General features: G+C 42.2%; 1 long non-coding RNA gene across 1 annotated transcript in view; it reads right to left on the bottom strand.

Annotated features, from left to right (window-relative positions):
- Positions 1–20209, bottom strand: part of LOC132387011 (uncharacterized) — a 609870-nt gene that overhangs the window by 487170 nt on the left and 102491 nt on the right. The window lies entirely within an intron of this gene.

The following is a 20209-nucleotide window of genomic DNA, read 5'->3' as shown; positions in this document are numbered from 1 at the left end:
GAGGAACAGAGAGATCTAGGAATAACAGTGCATAGTTCCCTGAAGGTGGAGTCTCATGTAGATAGGGTGGTGAAGAAGGCTTTTGGAATGCTGGCCTTTATAAATCAAAGCATTGAGTACAGACGTTGGAATGTAATGTTAAAATTGTACAAGGCATTGGTAAGGCCAAATTTGGAATATTGTGTGCAGTTCTGGTCACCGAATTATAGGAAAGATATCAATAAATTAGAGAGAGTGCAGAGACAATTTACTAGGACGTTACCTGGGTTTCAACACTTACGTTACTGAGAAAGGTTGAACAAGTTAGGTCTCTATTCATTGGAGCGTAGAAGGTTGAGGGGGATTTGATCGAGGTATTTAAAATTTTGAGAGGGATAGATAGAGTTGATGTGAATAGGCTGTTTCCATTGAGAGTAGGGGAGATTCAAATGAGAGGACATGATTTGAGAGATAGGGGGCAGAAGTTTAAGGGAAACACGAGGGGTTATTTCTTTACACAGAGAGTGATAGCTGTGTGGAATGAGCTTCCTGTAGAAGTAGTAGAGGCCAGTTCAGTTGTGTCATTTAAGGTAAAATTGGATAGGTATATGGACAGGAAAGGAGTGGAGGGTTATGGGCTGAGTGTGGGTAGGTGGGACTAGGTGAGATTAAGAGTTTGGCATGGACTAGGAGGGCTGAGATGGCCTGTTTCCGTGCTGTGATTGTTATATGGTTATATAAGCTAGGTCTTTATTCTTTTGAGCGTAGAAGGTTGAGGGGGGACTTGATAGAGGTATTTTAAATTATGAGGGGGATAGGTAGAGTTGACATTGATAGGATTTTTCCATTGAGAGTAGGGGAGATTCAAACAAGAGGACACGAGTTGAGAGTTAGGGAGCAAAAGTTTAAGGGTAACACGAGGGGAAACTTCTTTACTCAGACAGTGGTAGCTATGTGGAACGAGCTTCCAGTAGAAGTGGTAGAGGTAGGTTTGATATTGTCATTTAAAGTAAAATTGGATAGGTATATGGACAGGAAAGGAATGGAGGGTTATGGGCTGAGTGCGGGTCAGTGGGACTAGGTGAGAGTAAACGTTCGGCACAGACTAGAAGGGCCGAGATGGCCTGTTTCTATGCTGTAATTATTATATGGTTATATGGTTATAAATAATAGACTTAATAATAACACTTTCCCAACCACTGTTAGGCTAACTGGCCTATATTTCCTCTCTTTTGTCTTCCTCCCTTCTTAAAGAGTGGAGTGGCATTTGCAATTTTCCAGTCCTCCAGAACCATGCCAATATCAAGTGATTCTTGAAAGAACATGACCAATGCATCTGCTATCTCTTCAGCAATCTCTTTCAGAACTCTGAGATGTAATCTGTCTGATCCAGGTGACTTATCCACCTTAAGACCTTTCAGTTTGCCTAGCACTTTTTCCCTTTGTAATAGCAATGTAAGTCACTCCTGCTCCCTGGCACTCATGGACCTCTGGCTCACTGCTAGTGCCTTCCATAGTAAAGACTGAAACAAAGCACTTATTAAGTTCATCTGACATTACTTTGTCCCCCATCACTATCTCACCAGCATCCTTTCCTAGTAGTCCAATATCAACTCTCACCTCCCTTTTATGCGTTATAAAACAGAAAAACCTTTTAGTATCCTGCTTTATATTACTGGCTAGTTTGCCCTCATATTTCATCTTTTTCTCTTCGTATAGCTTTTTCAGTTGCCTTTTGTTGGATTTTATAAGCTTCCCAATCATCCAACTTCCCATTCACTTTTGCTACCTTATGTGCCCTTTCCTTGGCTTTTATGCAGTCCTTAACTTCCCTTGTTAGCCACAGTTGCCTAGCCCTACCATTTGAGAATTCGTTCTTCTGTGGGACATATCTACCTTACGCCTTGTGAGCTGTTCCCAGAAACTTCAGCAACCTCTGTTCTGCCATCCTCCCCCCAGTATTGTCCTCCAGTGAGGGAGGCAAGCTCCTCTCTCGTGCCTCTGCAATACCCTTTATTCCATTGCGATACTGAAAAATGTGACTTATGCTTCTTCCCCTTCAATTGCTTTGATGATGAGTCTTGCTCGAGACTCAGCAGGTAGAGTAGCATTTGTGGAGGAAAGCGATCATTGACATTTTGGGTTGAGACCATGCATCAGGTCTAAGAGAACAGAAGGGGATTGCTAGTATAAGGAGTTGAGAGGAGTGAGGCAGGGGCTGGTGAGTAACAGGTGGAACCAGGCGAGGAGGGAGATGATGGGCAGACGAAGCCTGACAGATGAAGGGAGTGTGGAGGCAGAAGCTGGAATGTTATGTGGAGGAAAGAGTCTCCAGATGCTGGACTCTGATAAAAGGAGATAAGAGGTATATGGAACCAACCAGAGTCACCCAATACCATCCCTCTCCCTCCCCACCAAGCCTTATCTGCATTCCTTACTTCACCAGGTTCCACCTATTACCTACCAGCCCATGCCTCACCTTCCATCTCACTTCTTTAAACTGCCTATCTTCTCTCAACACTCTCACATAGAACAGTAGAGTACAGGAAATGCCCTTGGACCTACCAAATTGAGCCAAACTAAATAAACTAGTAGTTAAACTCCTAATGAACCTAATCTCTTCTTCCTCCATTCTCTGCACATCATGTGCCTATCTAAGCGTCTTTTAAACATCTGTATATTTTCCTCCTCTACCAACCTTTCACAGTGTCACAACCACAGATTCAGCAGTGTAGCAGATATGGCAATTGCCCTCGTGAATATTTACGTGTCAGCTAATTATTATTTCATTGTGATGATATTTAACTCCATTCTTTTCGTCGTAGCGCTTGTTGAGACCTGAGTGAAGCACGGTGATGTTTTGCTGCCTGCTTGCATTTGGCCTTGCCTGAGAAATTGGACTGCCAAGTCAACTGACTCTGAAGACTAGCAGTATTCATTTTATACTTAGCTATTCCTTTTATCCACAGAGTAGGCTTCGTTTTCCATTTGAGAGTTTTAGTTTATGGCCCTATTTGGCCCTAGTGTTTTTTGTTTTCTTTTCCCTCTAACTCTGTTTGCCTTAAATTCTGAGAACTATTGACCTGCTTCAGTGTCTCTTGCTCCACACATCTCGCCATGTGTTGCCTTCAAGACATTTGTTTAGTTTATTATATTTTTGCTTTAGTAATTCATTTGTTATTGTTTTCTAGTTAAAGTTAAGGTTGTTTAAAGTAAATTCGTTGTCTGTGATATATCGCGGCATGCGATGACGTCACACCCGGTTTCACCGCGTCTTGTGGGAAAATACCAGTTTGGAGAAACGAGAAGGAGGGGGCTTATGTGAGCAGGATCAGTGCGAGAATAGTTTTCTTTCTACACGCTAGAAACATTAGTGAAGCAATGCTGTAAGTTCATGAGATAATCGATATGTTGAATTAAAAATGTTAACGCTAATTCTGTTAAAAGTAATGACAGTTGATAAAGTTTATGTTTTTTGTTATTTAAAGAGTTGCGGATACTTTGGGTTGAAGTGTATTTAAAGCCAGTCGATGGCGTAGGTAGATTCTGACTGTATGTTGCACTTTAATGTAATATAGTTGTTGTAGTTTTACTTTTGCAAGTGTTTATGATGTAAATGTGATGTCAAGAAGGAAACAAATACTGTATATATTTTGTATTGTTTTATCAACAGTTTTCACCATACGTTAATGTGGAAGAGTCAACAGTAAACGGTTAATCTTACTGGGACCGCCTCATTCACTGGTTTATGCTTGGTATTTAGTTCAGAGTTCTTTTACACCTGTGCGAGAACACTACATGCCATATCCGAACATAGTGACACCCACAGCTCTGTGCAAAAAAAACGTCTTACACACCTCCTTTGACTTTACCTCCTCACCTTAAATGAGTGCCCTTAGTATTAGACATTACAATCCTAGGAAAGAAATATATCAGCAAACACGAGGAAATCTGCAGATGCTGGAAATTCAAACAACACACACAAAATGCTGGTGGAACACGGCAGGCCAGGCAGCATCTATAAGGAGAAGCACTGTCAATGTTTTGGGCCGAGACCCTTCGCCAGAACTAACTAAAGAGAAAGATAGTAAGAGATTTGAAAGTAGTGGGGGGGGGGGTAAATGCAAAATGATAGGAGAAGACCAGAGGGGGTGGGATGAAGCTAAGAGCTGGAAAGGTGATTGGCGAAAGTGATACAGAGCTGGAGAAGGGAAAGGATCGTGGGACGGGAGGCTTTGGGAGAAAGAAAGGGGGAGGGGGGAGCACCAGAGGGAGATGGAGAACAGGCAGAGTGATGGGCAGAGAGAGAGAAAAAAACTGTTACGGATTCAGCAACAATAAATATATATAAGTGAGGCAGGGGTTTTTATAACAAATAAAACATTTATTAAACACAGAAAAACAAACTCCCAAAAGTAAACAAACCACTAACGTAACCGGAAATCAGCTGCTGTGCGGCAGCTTAAACAGTTCTTAAAGCAATAAAGCTTAAACAGTTTTTAAAGCGATGTTGCAAAAACAGTTCTTCGAAGTAGTACTGCAAAAGTTCAAAATGCTTACAGTCCATCAAAGGAGAGAGTTTTTAGATGATTTAAATTCTCTTTCGTGTTGTTGCGGTTCCCCATCGAACTATACTTTTCCCGGAGAATTTACAAAGATGAAAATGAAACGGCTTAAAGGCACTAACCTTTCCTTTACAAAACTGTACCCAATCCTTTCTGCTATATTTCGCAAGGATTAACACGGGGACAGCCAACAAATTCCTTCCGAATGAGGATCAAACAAGGTCGAACCTGTTTCACCATCGAAATCGACTTTCCTTGATCTTTTAACTCCTGAACTCCGATCTTCACTCTCCACTGATTGTTAACTGGCAGTATTATAAAGAAACTGCTGGCAATGGCCTTTTAAACTTTAGGCATTAAATAAAACTCCATTTTTCAACCAAACTGCGTCATAATATTGAACCACGCAGTGGCATGGAGCCAAAATGGCAAATCCAGCCACGAACTGCCCCTCCTCATAGGGAGGGGTCCTCCTTTTATACCCTGTAAAAAAAACCTGTCACATGACCTCTACTGGTGGGAAAATGATGTCACTCTACCATCACAAGACCACTACTTTAAGTCCAGTATGGCTTCAACACCACTGTCACGTGACAAGTACAAGATAGCCACGGGTATGTAACAAAACAAATAACCAAATATGTCAGGGATGGGGAGTAGGGGTATTAACGGAAGTTAGAGAAGTCAATGTTTATGCCATCAGATTGGACGCTACCCAGCCTGTATATAAGGTGTTGTTCCTCCAACCTGAGTGTGGCTTCATCTTGACAGTAGAGGAGGAATATATCAGCTGTTTTCTCCATCTACTGTATGCCTCTCATAATTTTACGAACTTCATCCATTGCTCCATAGAAGAAAATTTAAGGTTGTCCAATCTCTCTTCAAAGCGCATGGACTTGAGTCCAAGCAGCATCTGGTAACACTTTTCTGCACCTGCCTCCACATCCTTCCTATAATGATTCACCTTCACCCAAGAAGTCAATTCTCCCTTTCCTTCCACAGATGCTACTCAAGCTGCTGAGTTCTCCCCACAGATTGTTTCTTACTCCAGGTGGTACCATCAGCAGACCTGTGTTTTAATCTGGTTTCTCATTTTCTTTGTTCTGATGAAGGGTTCCTCAGCAACAGGGACTGCATGACCTGCTGAGTTTTCCCAGAATTTTGGTTTTTATTTTGTGGTTCATAGCTAGGAGTCTCTTGATAAAGTAAAATGTAATTCAGTTATACTTCAGAATACATTATTCCATCAGTTGTTTTTTACTTTTAAGAGGATAAGAATATTAAGTGGGTACAGTATCTGAGGGAGACAATTTGTATGCTTCTTGATTTACTTTAAAATAGAGCCCCACTCTTCTTCATTATCGCTAATTCCTCAACTGTTTGTATCTTTGATTAACATTGAACTAAGCTCCCCATCTGCTCCCTTATTCTAACCAAATATGAAGGCCAACTAGATATCATGACAATAGTTACTTCTCTGGCATTGAACATATTCTTTCAGAAACAAATTGAAATGTGAGTGCTTGCTGCTTACAATTAGATTTTGCTATATTTCATCTACACATACTTCCAAAATAACTTCGTATATTGCATTCTGAAAAGGGCATAAAGTGCACCTAATTAATGCCGATCTTGCTTATTCTAGAGCTTGTGAAGGGACAGGAGGTACATTGGGAGTAAAGGTGCAGGCAAGAAAATATTCATTGGCCTGTAGCAGTTACATGACAAACAAACTAAAACCACTGAGAGACTGAGTGGGGAATGACACTGTATGGGGCACTTTCAAGTTGAAAAAGTATGTTCGATCCTTTATATGAAACGAGCAAAGACGAGTTGCAAAGATGAACAAACAAAAATAGTGATAATGAAATTAACAATATTAACAAAGTTTGTGGAATTAGCAATTAAATCTAAAAAACAAAGTTAGTGATCAACAAAAAACATTTATCCCCTGCTCTGTCTATTTCTACTAAAACTAATGGCAAAAAGGATGAACACATAATTATGTTCATTTACTTCTACTATGCCCAAACCCGTGTGACAAACTAGCGTAATCACACAAAGTACAATAGAGACAGAAAATAGGTATATGACTCCTAGCACCTTCCATAGATACTTGAGTTTCTCCAACATTTTGAGCATTGCTCATTGATATCTGCTGGCCTATTGTGCCATCTTGTGGTAACTAATAGATCTATAAGGACAACTGAGCTACTCTAAGTATTGTTGGCCATCTTTGATTGTTGATCCAATTTTCTTTTTGTCCCCTATCTCCTGCCTTCTCCCCATATCCCTTCATGCACTGACCAGTCTAGAACTTATCAACCTTTGTCTTAAATATACATAAAGACCTGGGCTCCACAGCTGCCTGATGGGACAAATTCCACAGATCCGCCAATTTCTGGCTAAAGAAATTCCATTCTAAAAAGACACCCAAGTATTCTCTGGTCCTAGACTGTCTCGCCATTCTCTCCACATCCACTCTATCTAGGCTTTTTACTATTCGATAGGTTTCAATTAAGTCACCCCTTATTCTTCTGAATTCAACTGAATACAGGCCCAGAGCCATCAAACACTCTTCAAATGACAAGCCATTCGGTCCCAAACCTGCTCACAATACTCCAAGTGAGACCTGCCAATGCTTTCTAAGGTCTCAACATTACATTTTTGCTTTTATATTCTAGTCCTCTTGAAATAAATGTCAACATTGTATTTGCATTCCTCACCACAGACTCAATCTTCAAATTAACTTGTACAGAATCCTGCATAAGGATTCCCAAGCCCCTTCGCACCTCAGTTTTTTGTATTTTCTCTCCATTTAGAAAATAGTTAACCCTTTCATTTCTTCTACCAAAGTACATGACCATACACTTCCCAATACTGAATTCCATCAAAGTGCCATCAATTCCATCACCCAAACCATTCTTACATAAAAAGAATTAGTTCCAACACAGACCACTGTGGAGCACCACTAGTCACTGGCAGCCATCCAGAAAAGGCTTCCTCCACTACTTGCTTCCTGCCATTAATCCACTGCTTTATCCATACTACAATCTTTCCTGTAATACCATAGGCTTGTAGCTTGTTAAGCAGTCTCATGTGTGACACCTTGTCAAAGGCCTACTGAAAATCCAAGTACACAACATCAACCAATCCTCCTTTGTCTATCCTGCTTGTTATTGCTTCAAAGAATCCTAACAGATTTGTCAGGAAGATTTTTCCTTGAGGAAACCATTCTGACTATGGCCTATTTTATCATGTGACCCCAAGTACCCTGAGATGTGTAAAGGAAAATTTTGCCTGACAAATCTGTTAGAGTTCTTCAAGGAACTAACAAGCAGCGACAGTGGATATCATTTACTTGGATTTTCAAAGGTACTTGACAAGGTGCCACACATGAGCCTGCTAAACAAGATAAAATCCTATGGCATTACAGGAAAGATATTTGCATCGATAGAGGAATGGCTGACAGGCAAGTGGGAATAAAGGGAGCCTTTTCTGTTTGGTTGCCAATGACTGTTGGTAATCCTCAGGGGTCAATATTGGGATGGCTATTTCTCATATTATTTGTCAGTTATTTAGATAATGGAATTAATGGCTTTGTGGCAAAGTTTGCAGATGAAGATAGGTGGAGGGGTAGGTAGTGCTGAGGAAGCAATGCAATTGCAGCAGGACTTAAGGCAATTTGGAAGAACAGGCAAAAGAGATGGAATAGTGTTGGGAAATGTATGATAATCCATTTTTGTGAAAGGAACAATAGTGGGGACTATTATCTAAATGGGGAGAAGCTTCAAATATCAGAGGTGCAGAGGGTATTGGGAGTCCTTGTGCAAGACTCCCAGAAGGTTAATCTATGGGTTGAGCCTGTGGTTAATAAGGCAAATGCTATGTTGGTATGTATTTCAAAGGGAATAGAATATAAAAGCAAGGAGATAATGCTGAGGCTTTATAAGACACCAGTCAAGCCGCGCTTGGAGTATGTCAACAGTTTTAAGCCCCATATCTCAGAAAGGATTTGTTGTCATTGAAGAGAGTCCAGAGGAGATTCCAGATGTGAAGAAAGTAACATATGTCAAGCATTTGGCAGCTTTGGGCCTCTACTCACAGGAATTTAGAAGAATGCAGAGGTGGAGGGGGATCTCATTGAAATCTACCGAATGTTGAAAGGATTTGATAGGGTGGATGTGGAGAGGATGTTTTCTATGGTGGAGGTGTCCAGAGCTAGAAGGCACAGCTTCAGAATTGAGGGGTGACCTTTTAGAACAGAGGTAAGGAGGAATTTTTTTAGCCAGATAGTGATGAATCCGTGGAATGCTCTGCAGTTGAGGCTATTGGAGTATTGGAGTATAAAAATATTATGGAGTATAAACCTTGTATCATAAACCCTGTATCATTTGCTGTGTATCCAAAACTATGTAGTCAGCTTGCTATGCATGTACTCAAGATGAAATCCTAGGAATGTAGAAGACAATGCATGTACCCAAGATGAAATCCTAGGAATGTAGAAGACAATGGTATATTAATGAGAGGTAGCTAAAGAGCTAAAGAAATGTAGATTAAGAACATTGCTCAGTTCTGGTGAGTTTATTATTTGCTATACAGGTACCCAATTTGGTAGGAGACTGAAGTCTTAAAAATGTAGAAGACAATGGTATGTTAATGAGAGGTAGCTAAAGAGCTAAAGAAAAGTAGATTAAGAACATTGCTCAGTTCTGGTGAGTTTATTATTTGCTATACAGGTACCCAATTTGGTAGGAGACTGAAGTCTTAAAAATGTAGAAGACAATGGTATGTTAATGAGAGGTAGCTAAAGAGATGTAGATTAGAACATGATTAAGCCAATTGATAGGAACAATAGTACGGGTAGTACGTGTAATATGCAACTATAGATCGATTACATATGCTAATACAACTGGACAAATACTATAAAAAACGCTGTGTCCAGAGATCGGTGGGCAATCAGCGACTAGCTCAATGACTGTCTCAGCTTTGATTTGCAAATTAAAGTTTAACCCTTCTTGAAGAATCTTCTGCGTCTCTTGGTCATTTGCGAGGCACAAAAACCACAACAAGGCCAAGTCTGTGGATGTACTTAAGGCAGAAATTGATGGTTTCCTGATTGGTCAGAACATCCAAGGATATGGCAAGAAGGCAGGTGTATGGGATTGAGTGGGATCGGAATTCAGCCATGATGGAATGGCAGAACAGACTCGATGGACTGAATGGTCTAATTCTGCACCTATGTCTTATGGACCTCATCCTTAATAATTAACATCTTCCCAACCACTGAGAGTGGACTAACTGGCTTATAGTTTCCCTTCTTCTGCCTCCTTCCCTTCATGAAGAATGGAATGACATATGCAATTTTCCAGTCCTCCAGAACCATGCCAGAATCTAGTGACTCTTGAAAGATCATTACTAATTCCTCCACAATCTCTCCAGCTGCCTCTTTCAGAACCCTGAGATGTACTTACCTACCCAGGTGACTTATCTACCTTCAGACCTTTCAATTTCCAAGAACCTTCTCTCTAGTTATCATAACTTCACACACTTCATGCCCCTGACACCGGTACTTCCATCATTTTGCTAGTGTCTTCCACAGATACAAAATACATATTAGTTCATCTGCCTGTTTGTTGTATCCCATTACTACCTCTCCAGCCACATTTTCCAGTGGTCCAACATCTACCCTCACCTCTCTTTCACTCTTTATATATCTGAAGAAATTTTTAATATCTTTGGTATCATTGGCTAGCTTACTTTTGTATTCACCTTTACCTTCTTAATGTCTTTTCAATTGCCTTCTGTTGGATTTTAAAAGCTTCCTAATCCTCTAACTTCCCACTAATTTTTGCTCAATTATATGCCCTTTCTTTGGCTTTTATGCTGTTTTAACTTTGCTTGTTAGTCATGGTTGTGTCATCTTTCCTTTTGAATACTTCCTCCTCTTTGGGATGTATATATCCTGTGCCTTCCAAATTGCTTCCAGAAATTCCAGCCATTCCAGCCATTGTGGCTCTGCTATCATCCCCACCAGTATTCATTTCCAATCAGTTCTGGCCATCTCCTCTCTCATGCCTCTGTAATTCCCTTTACTCTACTGTAACACTCATATATCTGACTTCAGCTTCTCCTTCTCAAATTCAGGGTGAATTAGTTCATATTATGATTACTTTCCCCTAAGGATTCTTTTACCTTAAACTCCTTAATCAGTTCTGGTTCATTGCACAACACCCAGTCTGGAATAGCTGATCCTCTAGTGGGCTCAGCCACAAGCTGCTCTAAAAAGCCATCTCACAGGGCTCTCTAGAAATTCCCCCTCTTAGAATCCAGCACTAACCTGATTTTCCCAAACTACTTGCATATTGAACTCTCCCATGACTATTGTAACATTGCATTTTCAGCATATATTTTCTATATCCCATTGCCACATCCTTACTACTCTTTGGAGATCTGTATACAATACCCAAAAGGGTTTTTTTTTCACCTTTGCAGTTCCTTAGCCCTATCCACAATGATTCAATGCCTTCTGACCCTATGTCACCTCTTTCAATTGATTTGAATCCATATTTTTACCAACTGAGCAATGCCGCCCCTCTACCTTCCTGTCCGAACTTTCGATACACTATGTATCCTTGGACATTAAATTCCCACCCATAATCCTTCAGCCATAATTCAGTGATGCCAATAACATCATACCTGCCAATCTGCAACTATGCTGCAAGTTCATCTACCTTATTCTGTAAACTGCACACACAGATACAACACCTCTTCAATCCTATAAGAACATAAGAAATAGGAGCAGGGGTAGTCCATCCGGCCCATCGAGCCTGCCCCACCATTCAGTAAGATCATGGCTGATCTGTCCATAAACTCATCTCCATCTACCTGCCTCTTCCCCATAACCCTTAATACCCCTACTATGTAAAAATCTATCTAACTGTATCTTAAATATATTTCGTGAATAAGCCTCAACTGCTTTCCTGGGCAAAGAATTCCACAGCTTGATCACTCTCTGGAAAAAACTGTATCTCCTCATCTCCATCCCAAATTGTCTCCCCTGAATCTTGAAGCAATGTCCTCTAGTTCTAGTCTCACCTACCAATGGAAACAACTTTCCTACTTCTATCTTATCTACCCCTTTCAAAATTTTGTATGTTTCTATAAGATCCTCCCTCATCCTTTTGAATTCCAGAGAGTATAGTCCCAGGTGACTCAATCACTCCTCATAAGTTACCTCTTCATCTCTGGAATCAACCTGGTGAACCTTCTCTGCACTGCTTCCAAAGCCAGTATATTCCTTCCTCAAGTATGGAGACCAGAACTGCACACAGTACTCCAGGTGCGGCCACACAAGTACCCTGTATAGTTGCAGCTTGACCTCGCTGCTCTTGAATTCAATACCTCCAGCAATGAACACCAATGTTTCCATTTCTTGCACCTGCAAGCCAACTTTTTACAATTCATGCACAAACACTCCCAAATCCCTCTGCACAACAGCATGCTGCAAACCTTCACCATTTAAATAATAATCTGCTCTTCTATTATTCCTTCCAAAGTGGATGATCTCGCATTTACTATTATTGTATTCCATCTGCCAAACCTTGGTCCACTCTCTTAACTAATCTATATCCCTCTGCAGACTCTCCACATCCTCTGAACAATTTACTTTTCCACTCAGATTAGTGTCATCAGCAAATTTTGCTACACTACACTCAGTCTCATCTTCCAAATCATTCCAAAATGGTAAACAGCTGCAGGCCCAGCACCGACCCCTGCGGCACCCCACTCACCACTGACTGCCCAGAGAAACACCCATTTATACCAATTCTCTATTGATTAGCCAATCCACTATCCATGCCAATACACTTCCTCCAACCCCATGCATCCATATCTTATTTATAAGTCTCTGCATGGCACCTCATCGAGCGTCTTCTGGAAATCCAAGTACATGATATCCACCTGTTCCGCTCTATCCACTGCACTCATTTCTTTGGCAGTTTGAACGGGGCACGACTGCGCAAGCGTGTGAAGGTCGGCCTGTGAGATAGTGGGAGAGTTTAAAAAGAGAGCAAATTAATGGAGCGGGCATCGGAGGAGCAGGCGGTGGAGTAGTGGGAGACAGAGTAGGAAGGCTTTTGCTCGAGAGGCTTCGGCGAGCAGAGGCTGAGCTTGCTCAGGTAGCAGAGGCTGGTAGCAGAGCTTGCTACCAGTGAGGTAAGGTCGGGTAAGCTCCTTTAACTAATCTAATTAACAGAAGTAGGTAATGGACAGTTAGGGCAGTTGGGTGCTCCATTTGCAGTATGTGGGAAGTCAGGGCATGCACAATTTCCCTGATGACTACACCTGTAAAAGGTTCATCCAGCTGCAGCTCCTGACAAAACGAGTCAGGGAACTGGAGCTGGAGCTGGATGAACTTCAGATCACTCGTGAAGCAGAGGCAGAAATAGACAGGAGTTTCAGGGAGATAGTCACCCCTAAAAGCCAGGAGACAGGTAGCTGGGTGACTGTCAGGAGAGGGAAGAGGAATAGACAGAATGAGCAGAGCACCCCTGTGGCCATTCCCATCAATAATAAGTATACCATTTTGGATACTGCTGGTGGGGATGACCTACCAGAGACAAGTTGCAGTAGTTGCATCTCTGGCACTGAGACTGTACTCTCAGCTCAGAAGAGAAGGAGGGAAAAGAGCAGAGCAGTAATGATAAGGAATTCATTAGTTAGGGTGACAGATAAGAGGTTCTGTGGGAGAGATCGAGAATTCCGGATGATCTGTTGCCTCCCTGGTGCCAGGGTCCGCGACATCTTGCATCCGGTTCTCTGTATTCTCAAGAGGAAGGGTGAGCAGTCAGATATCATGGTCCATGTAGGGACCAATGACGTGGATAGGAAGAAGGAGGAGGTCCTGCAAAGAGAATTTAGGGAGTTAGGTGCAATCTCAGGATTGCTACCCGTGCCACATGCTAGTGAGGCTAGAAATAAGAAGATAATGCAGTTAAATACGTGGCTAAGGAGTTGGTGCAGGAGGGAGGGCTTCATGGTTCTGGACAATTGGGCCTTGTTTCAGGGAAGGTGGGACCTGTTCCAACGGGACAAGTTGCACCTGAACTGGAGGGGGACTAATATTCTTGCGGGAAGGTTGGCTAGTGCTGCTCCGGGGGGTTTAAACTAGATTTGCAGGGGGAGGGGAACCAGAGTCTTAGAGCAGTTAGTGAGGGGGAGGAGGATATAGGTAATGGGAGAACTGCAAGTATAGTGCATGGAGTAAAGCCAAATCTAACAAATAAAGAGGCTTTGAGAAAAGAGAAGCAGAATAAAGAGTGTAAAGGTAGTAAGGTAGAAGGGCTAAAGTGCGTGTACTTCAATACAAGAGGCATCAGGAGCAAAGGCGATAAACTGAGAGCTTGGATACATACATGGAATTATGATGTAGTGGCTTGGCTGGCACCAGGGCAAGAATGGATTCTCAATACTCCTGGGTTTCAGTGTTTTAAAAGGGATAGAGAGGGGGGAAAGGAGAGGAAGGAAAAGGAGAGGAGGGGTGGCATTACTGGTCAGGGATACTATTACAGCTACAGAAAGGGTGGTTAATGTAGCAGGATCTGCTTTTGAGTCAGTATAGGTGGAAGTCAGGAACAGTGTAACGTTCTCCTTCGCGTGTCACGAACGTCGAATTTAACGTCGAGATAAACCACAGTTAATAAGAACCAGATCGCAGTAAGATTAACCATTTACTGTTCACTCTTCACATTAACATATGGTGAAAACTGTTGATAAAACAATACAAGATTGATACAGTATTTGTTCCTTCCTTAATATCACATTTCAAGTGTAAATACTTGCAAAGTTGACTATAACTACATTACACTAAGGTGCAGTATACAGGGAGAGTTTACCTGCTCCATTGACTACTTTAAATACACTTCCATGCAAACTATCCGCGACTCTTTAACTAACGAAAGCATAAACATTATCTACCGTCGTTACTTCTAACAGGATCGGCATTAACATCTTAGTTCAATATATCGATTATCTATTAACTTACAGCGTTGCTCTCACTGTGATTTCTCATGCCTGCAAAACAACTTCTGCTCAGGTGAGCCCCCACCCTCGCGCTAATTTCAAACCGGTATTTTCCCACAAGACGCGGCGAAACCGGATGTGACGTCATCGCATGCCGATATATTTTACATGCAATGAATATACTTTAAACACTTCTAATTCTAACTAGAAAATACTATTGAATGAATTACTAAGCGAAAATATTATAAACTAAATAACTGTCGTAAAGACAGCACAAACAGGAAGGGAGCAGTTACTCTTTTGGGAGTATCCTACAGGCAGCAGAGATACCGAGGAGCAGATTGGTAGGCAAATTTTGGAAAGATGCAAAAATAACAGGGTTGTTATCATGGGTGACTTTAACTTCCCTATTGATTGGCACTTGATTAGTTCCAATGGTTTAGATGGGGCAGAGTTTCTTAAGTGGGTCCAGGACAGATTGCTGTCACAGAATGTTGTCAAGCCAACTAGGGGGAGGGCCATACTAGCTCTGGTATTAGGTAACGAACTGGGTTAGGTCACAGATCTCTCAATGGGTGAGCATCTGGGGGACAATGACCACCGCTCCCTGGCCTTTAGCATTATCATGGAAAAGGATAGAATCAGAGAGGATAGGAAAATTTTTAATTGGGGAAGGGCAAATTAAGAGACTATAAGGCTAGAACTTGCAGGTGTGAAGTGGGATGATGTTTTTGCAGGGAAATGTACTATGGACATGTGGTCGATGTTTAGGGATCTCTTGCAGGATGTTAGGAATAAATTTGTCTTGGTGAAGAAGATAAAGAATGGTAGGGTGAAGGAACCATGGGTGACAAGTGAGATGGAAAATGTAGTCAGGTGGAAGAAGGCAGCATACATGAGGTTTAGGATACAAGGATCAGATGAGCCTATTGATGAATATAGGGTAGCAAGAAAGGAGCTTAAAAAGAGGCTGAGGAGAGCAAGGTGGGCATAGAAAGCCTTGGAGAGTAGGGTAAAGGAAAACCCCAAGGCATTCTTCAATTATGCAAAGAACAAAAGGATGACAGGAGTGAAGGTAGGACCGATTAGAGATAAAGGTGGGAAGATGTGCCTGGAGGCTGTGGAAGTTAGCGAGTCTTCAATGAATACTTCTCTTCAGTATTCACCAATGAGAGGGAACTTGATGACGGTGAGGACAATATGAGTGAGGTTGATGTTCGGCAACATGTTGATATTAAGGGAGAGGAGGTGTTGGAGTTTTAAAAATACCTTAGGACGGATAAGTCCCCGTGGCCTGATGGTATATTCCCCAGGCTGCTCCACAAGGCGAGAGAAGAGATTGCTGAGCCTCTGGCTAGGATCTTATTGTCCTCGTTGTCCACAGAAATGGTACCAGAGGATTGGAGGGAGGTGAATGTTGTCCCCTTGTTCAAAAAAGGTAGTTGGGATAGTCCGGGTAATTATAGACCAGTGAGCCTTACGTCAGTGGTGGGAAAGCTGTTGGAAAAGATTCTTAGAGATAGGATCTATGGGCATTTAGAGAATCATGGTCTGATCAGGGACTGTCAGCACGGCTTTGTGAAGGGCAAATCATGTATAACAAGCTTGTTAGAGTTCTTTGAGGAGGTGACCAGGCATATAGATGAGGGTAGTGTAGTGGATGTGATCAACATAGATTTTAGTAAGGCCATTTGATATGGTTCCACATGGTATGCTTATTCAGAAAGTCAGAAGGCATGGGATCCAGGGAAGTTTGGCCAGGTGGATTCAGAACTGGCTTGCCTGCAGAAGTCAGAGGGTCATGGTGGAGGGAGTACATTTGGATTGGAGAGTTGTGACTAGTGGTGTCCCACAAGGTTCTGAGACACTTACTTTTCGTGATTTTTATAACGAGCTGGATGTGGTCGAAGGGTGGGTTGGCAAGTTTGCAGACGGCACAAAGGTTGGTGGTGTTGTAGATAGTGTCGAGGATTGTCGAAGATTGCATAGAGACATTGATAAGATGTAGAAGTGGGCTGAGAAGTGGCAAATGGAGTTCAACCCGGAGAAGTGTGAGGTGGTACACTTTGGAAGGACAATAGACAATAGACAGTAGGTGCAGGAGTAGGCCATTCAGCCCTTCTAGCCAGCACCGCCATTCATTGTGATCATGGCTGATCATACACAATCGGTACCCCCTTCCTGCCCTCTCCCTATATCCCTTGACCCCGCTATCTATAAGAGCTCTATCTAACTCTCTCTTGAATGCATCCAGAGACTTGGCCTCCACTGCCTTCTAGGGCAGAGCATTCCACATATCCACCACATTCTGGGTGAAAAAGTTTTTCCACATCTCTGTTCTAAATAGCCTACCCCTTATTCTTAAACTGTGGCCTCTAGTTCTGGACTCACCCATCAGCGGGAACATGCTTCCTGCCTCCAGCGTGTCCAATCCCTTAATAATCTTATATGTTTCAATCAGATCCTCTCTCATCCTTCTAAATTCCAGTGTATACAAGCCCAGTCGCTCCAATCTTTCAACATATGACAGTCCCGCCATTCCAGGAATTAACCTTGTGAACCTACGCTGCACTCCCTCAATAGCAAGAATGTCCTTCCTCAAATTTGGAGACCAAAACTGCACACAATACTCCAGGTGGGGTCTCACCAGGGCCCTGTACAGCTGCAGAAAGACCTCTTTACTCGTATACTCAATTCCTCTTGTTATAAAGGCAAACTCCAAGGCAAAGTACAAAGTAAATGGCAGGATACTTGGGTGTGTGGAGGAGCAAAGGGATCTGGGGGTACATGTCCAGAGATCCCTGAAAGTTGCCTCACAGGTAGATAGGGTAGTTAAGAAAGTTTATGGGGTGTTAAGTTGAAGGATAGAGTTTAAGAGTCGTGAGGTAATGATGCAGCTCTATAAAACTCTGGTTAGGTCACACTTGGAGTACTGTGTCCAATTCTTGTCACCCCACTATAGGAAAGATGTGGAAGCATTAGAAAGGGTACAGAAGAGACTTACCAGGATGCTGCCTGGTTTAGAGAGTATGGATTATGATCAGAGATTAAGGGAGCTAGGGCTTTACTCTTTGGAGAGAAGGAAGATGAGAGGAGACCCGGTAGACGTATACAAGATATTAAGAGGAATAGATAGAGTGGACAGCCAGCCCCTCTTCCTCAGGGCACCACTGCTCAGTACAAGAGGACATGGCTTTAAGGTAAGGGGAGGGAATTTGAAGGGGGTTTATTAGAGGGAAATTTTTTACTCAGAGAGTGGTTGGTGCGTGGAATGTACTGCCTGAGTCTATGGTGGAGGCAAATAGACCAGTGAAATTTAAGAGACTACTAGACAGGTATATGGAGGAATTTAAAATGGGGGGATATATGGGAGACAGGGTTTAAGGGTTTGCACAACATTGTGGGCCAAAGGGCCTATACTGTGCTATACTATTCTAACTCTTCTAACCTCGAAGAACTCCAATAAGTTTGTCAAACAGGACCTGCAGTTCCTGAATCCATGCTGTGTCTGTCTAATGGAACCACTCCATTCTAAATGTTTCGCTATTTCTTCCTTAATGTCAGCTTCAAGCATTTTCCCGACAACAAATGTTAAGCTCACTGGCCTATAGTAGCCCGTCTTTTGCTTATATCCTTTTTTAAAAAGTGGCGTGACATTTGCTGTCTTCTAAACTGCCAGGATCTGTCCTGAGTCTAGAGAATTTTGGTAAATGATTACCAACGCGTCTACTATAACCTCCTCCAATTCCCTCAGCACCCTGGGATGTATCCTATCAGGACCAGGGGACTTAACTATCTTCAGGTTCTCTAGTTTGCTCATCACTATCTCTATAGTGACAGTGATTTTATCAAGGTCCTCACCTCACATTTCATCAATAACATCATTATTTGGCATATTAGATGTGTCCTCCACCATGAAGACGGACACAAAATAGTCGTTCAATGTCTCAGCCATTTCCTTATCACCCAATATCAATTTTCCCTTCTCATCTTCCAAGGGACCTACATTGACTTTAGCCACCCTCTTCCGCTTTATATATTTATAAAAACTTTTGCTATCTGTTTTTATATTTTGTGCTAATTTACTTTCATACTCTATCTTCCCATTCTTTATTCACCCTTCTTGATTTTGTCGCACCATGCTCAATCTCTTGATTCCTAACTTTGTCTGAGCTCTTACCAACATCTGCCTCCACAACTTCTCCACTAACTGTTCTGGCATTCTGGTTCCCATCGCCCAATGATCCAAAAATCTTATGCCCTCTCTCCAACACCAACTCATTAGCTACATATGAAACTGTATAATCTTTCTAGTTCTAGTCTCACTAGCATGCAGCAAGCATAACAATCCTGAGATCACAACCCTGGAGGTCCTGCCCTTTAACTTATCACCTAACTCCATGAACCCCTATGCAGAATTTCTTCACTCATTATACCCATGTCATTGGTGTCTACGTGGACCACAACTTCTGGCTGTTCACCCTCCCACTTAAGAATGCAGAAGACTCAATCCGACATATCTCAGACCCTGGCACCCAGGAGGCAACATACCATACAGCAATTTCATTCTCGCCACAGAACCTTCCGTCAGTTCTCCTAACTAATGAAAATCTCTTATCACCACATTATGCCTCTTCTTCCCCCTTCCCTTCTGAGTCATAGAGGCAGATTCAGTGCCAGAGACCCAACCACTGTGACTTTCCTCTGTTAGGTCATCTCCCCCCACAACAGCATCCAAAGGAGGATAGTCACTTGGGAATTCTGCACTGGCTCCTTAATCCCTTTCCCCTTCCTGACTGTTACTCAGTTTCCTGTGTCCTTCACCTTGGGTGTAACTACCTCTCTATATGTCCTATCTATCAGCCTTCTAAATGTTTCAGAGTTCATCCATTACCAGTTCCAAGTCTTTAAGACAGTTTGTTAGAAGCTGCAGCTGGATGCACTTCTCATAGTTGTAGTGGTCAGAAATACTGGAGGACTCCCTGACTTCCCACATCCCGCAAGAGGAGCATTGCACTGTCCTGCCTGGCATCTCAACTGTCCGAGCTGAGCAGATATAAAGAAGAGCATAAAAAACTTGAGCTTTTCTTTCCTTTGCTTTCTCTGACTGAAGCCTCATTTCACTGAAGTCTCAAAGACCTAAAGCCTTAAGATCACTAGTCTATGTCCATTCAGACGATGGCTGCTGCACTTGCCCCTGCCTTCATGACCTCAGTCACAGGGTACTTTCTTCATGATCTCAATTTCAGAGTACTTTCTTCATGGTGATTATGTTCTCAGCTAGTCATCTTATTCTTCCAAAATTTAGGCCATTTCTACACCACCGCACCTCCCCCACCCCCATCTCTCATGTTCCGCAGTACCCTATTAATATAGTGGAAACTGGTGGTAGAGTAATAGTGGGGTAGCACAGAATCAGATATAGACCCTTCTGCACACCATTTCTATGCCACCTATATACCTATCAACACTAATCCTACATATCTGCATTAGGTCAGAAGCCTATGCTTTGGTGATTTAAGTGTGATTAAATACATGTTTAATCCTCAAACTGGCTGCAAGATCAGGAGAATAAAAATGCTATGAGTGATGAACCTTGATGAGTGATGAACCTTGATTGGTGATTTAAGCCATTCAGCTAT

The sequence above is a fragment of the Hypanus sabinus genome, chromosome 1 (assembly GCF_030144855.1).
Source record: "Hypanus sabinus isolate sHypSab1 chromosome 1, sHypSab1.hap1, whole genome shotgun sequence".
In the NCBI taxonomy this organism is placed as follows: Eukaryota; Metazoa; Chordata; class Chondrichthyes; order Myliobatiformes; family Dasyatidae; genus Hypanus; species Hypanus sabinus.
Note: the sequence above shows the minus strand (reverse complement) of the source record. Positions and strands in the feature narration are given on the sequence as shown.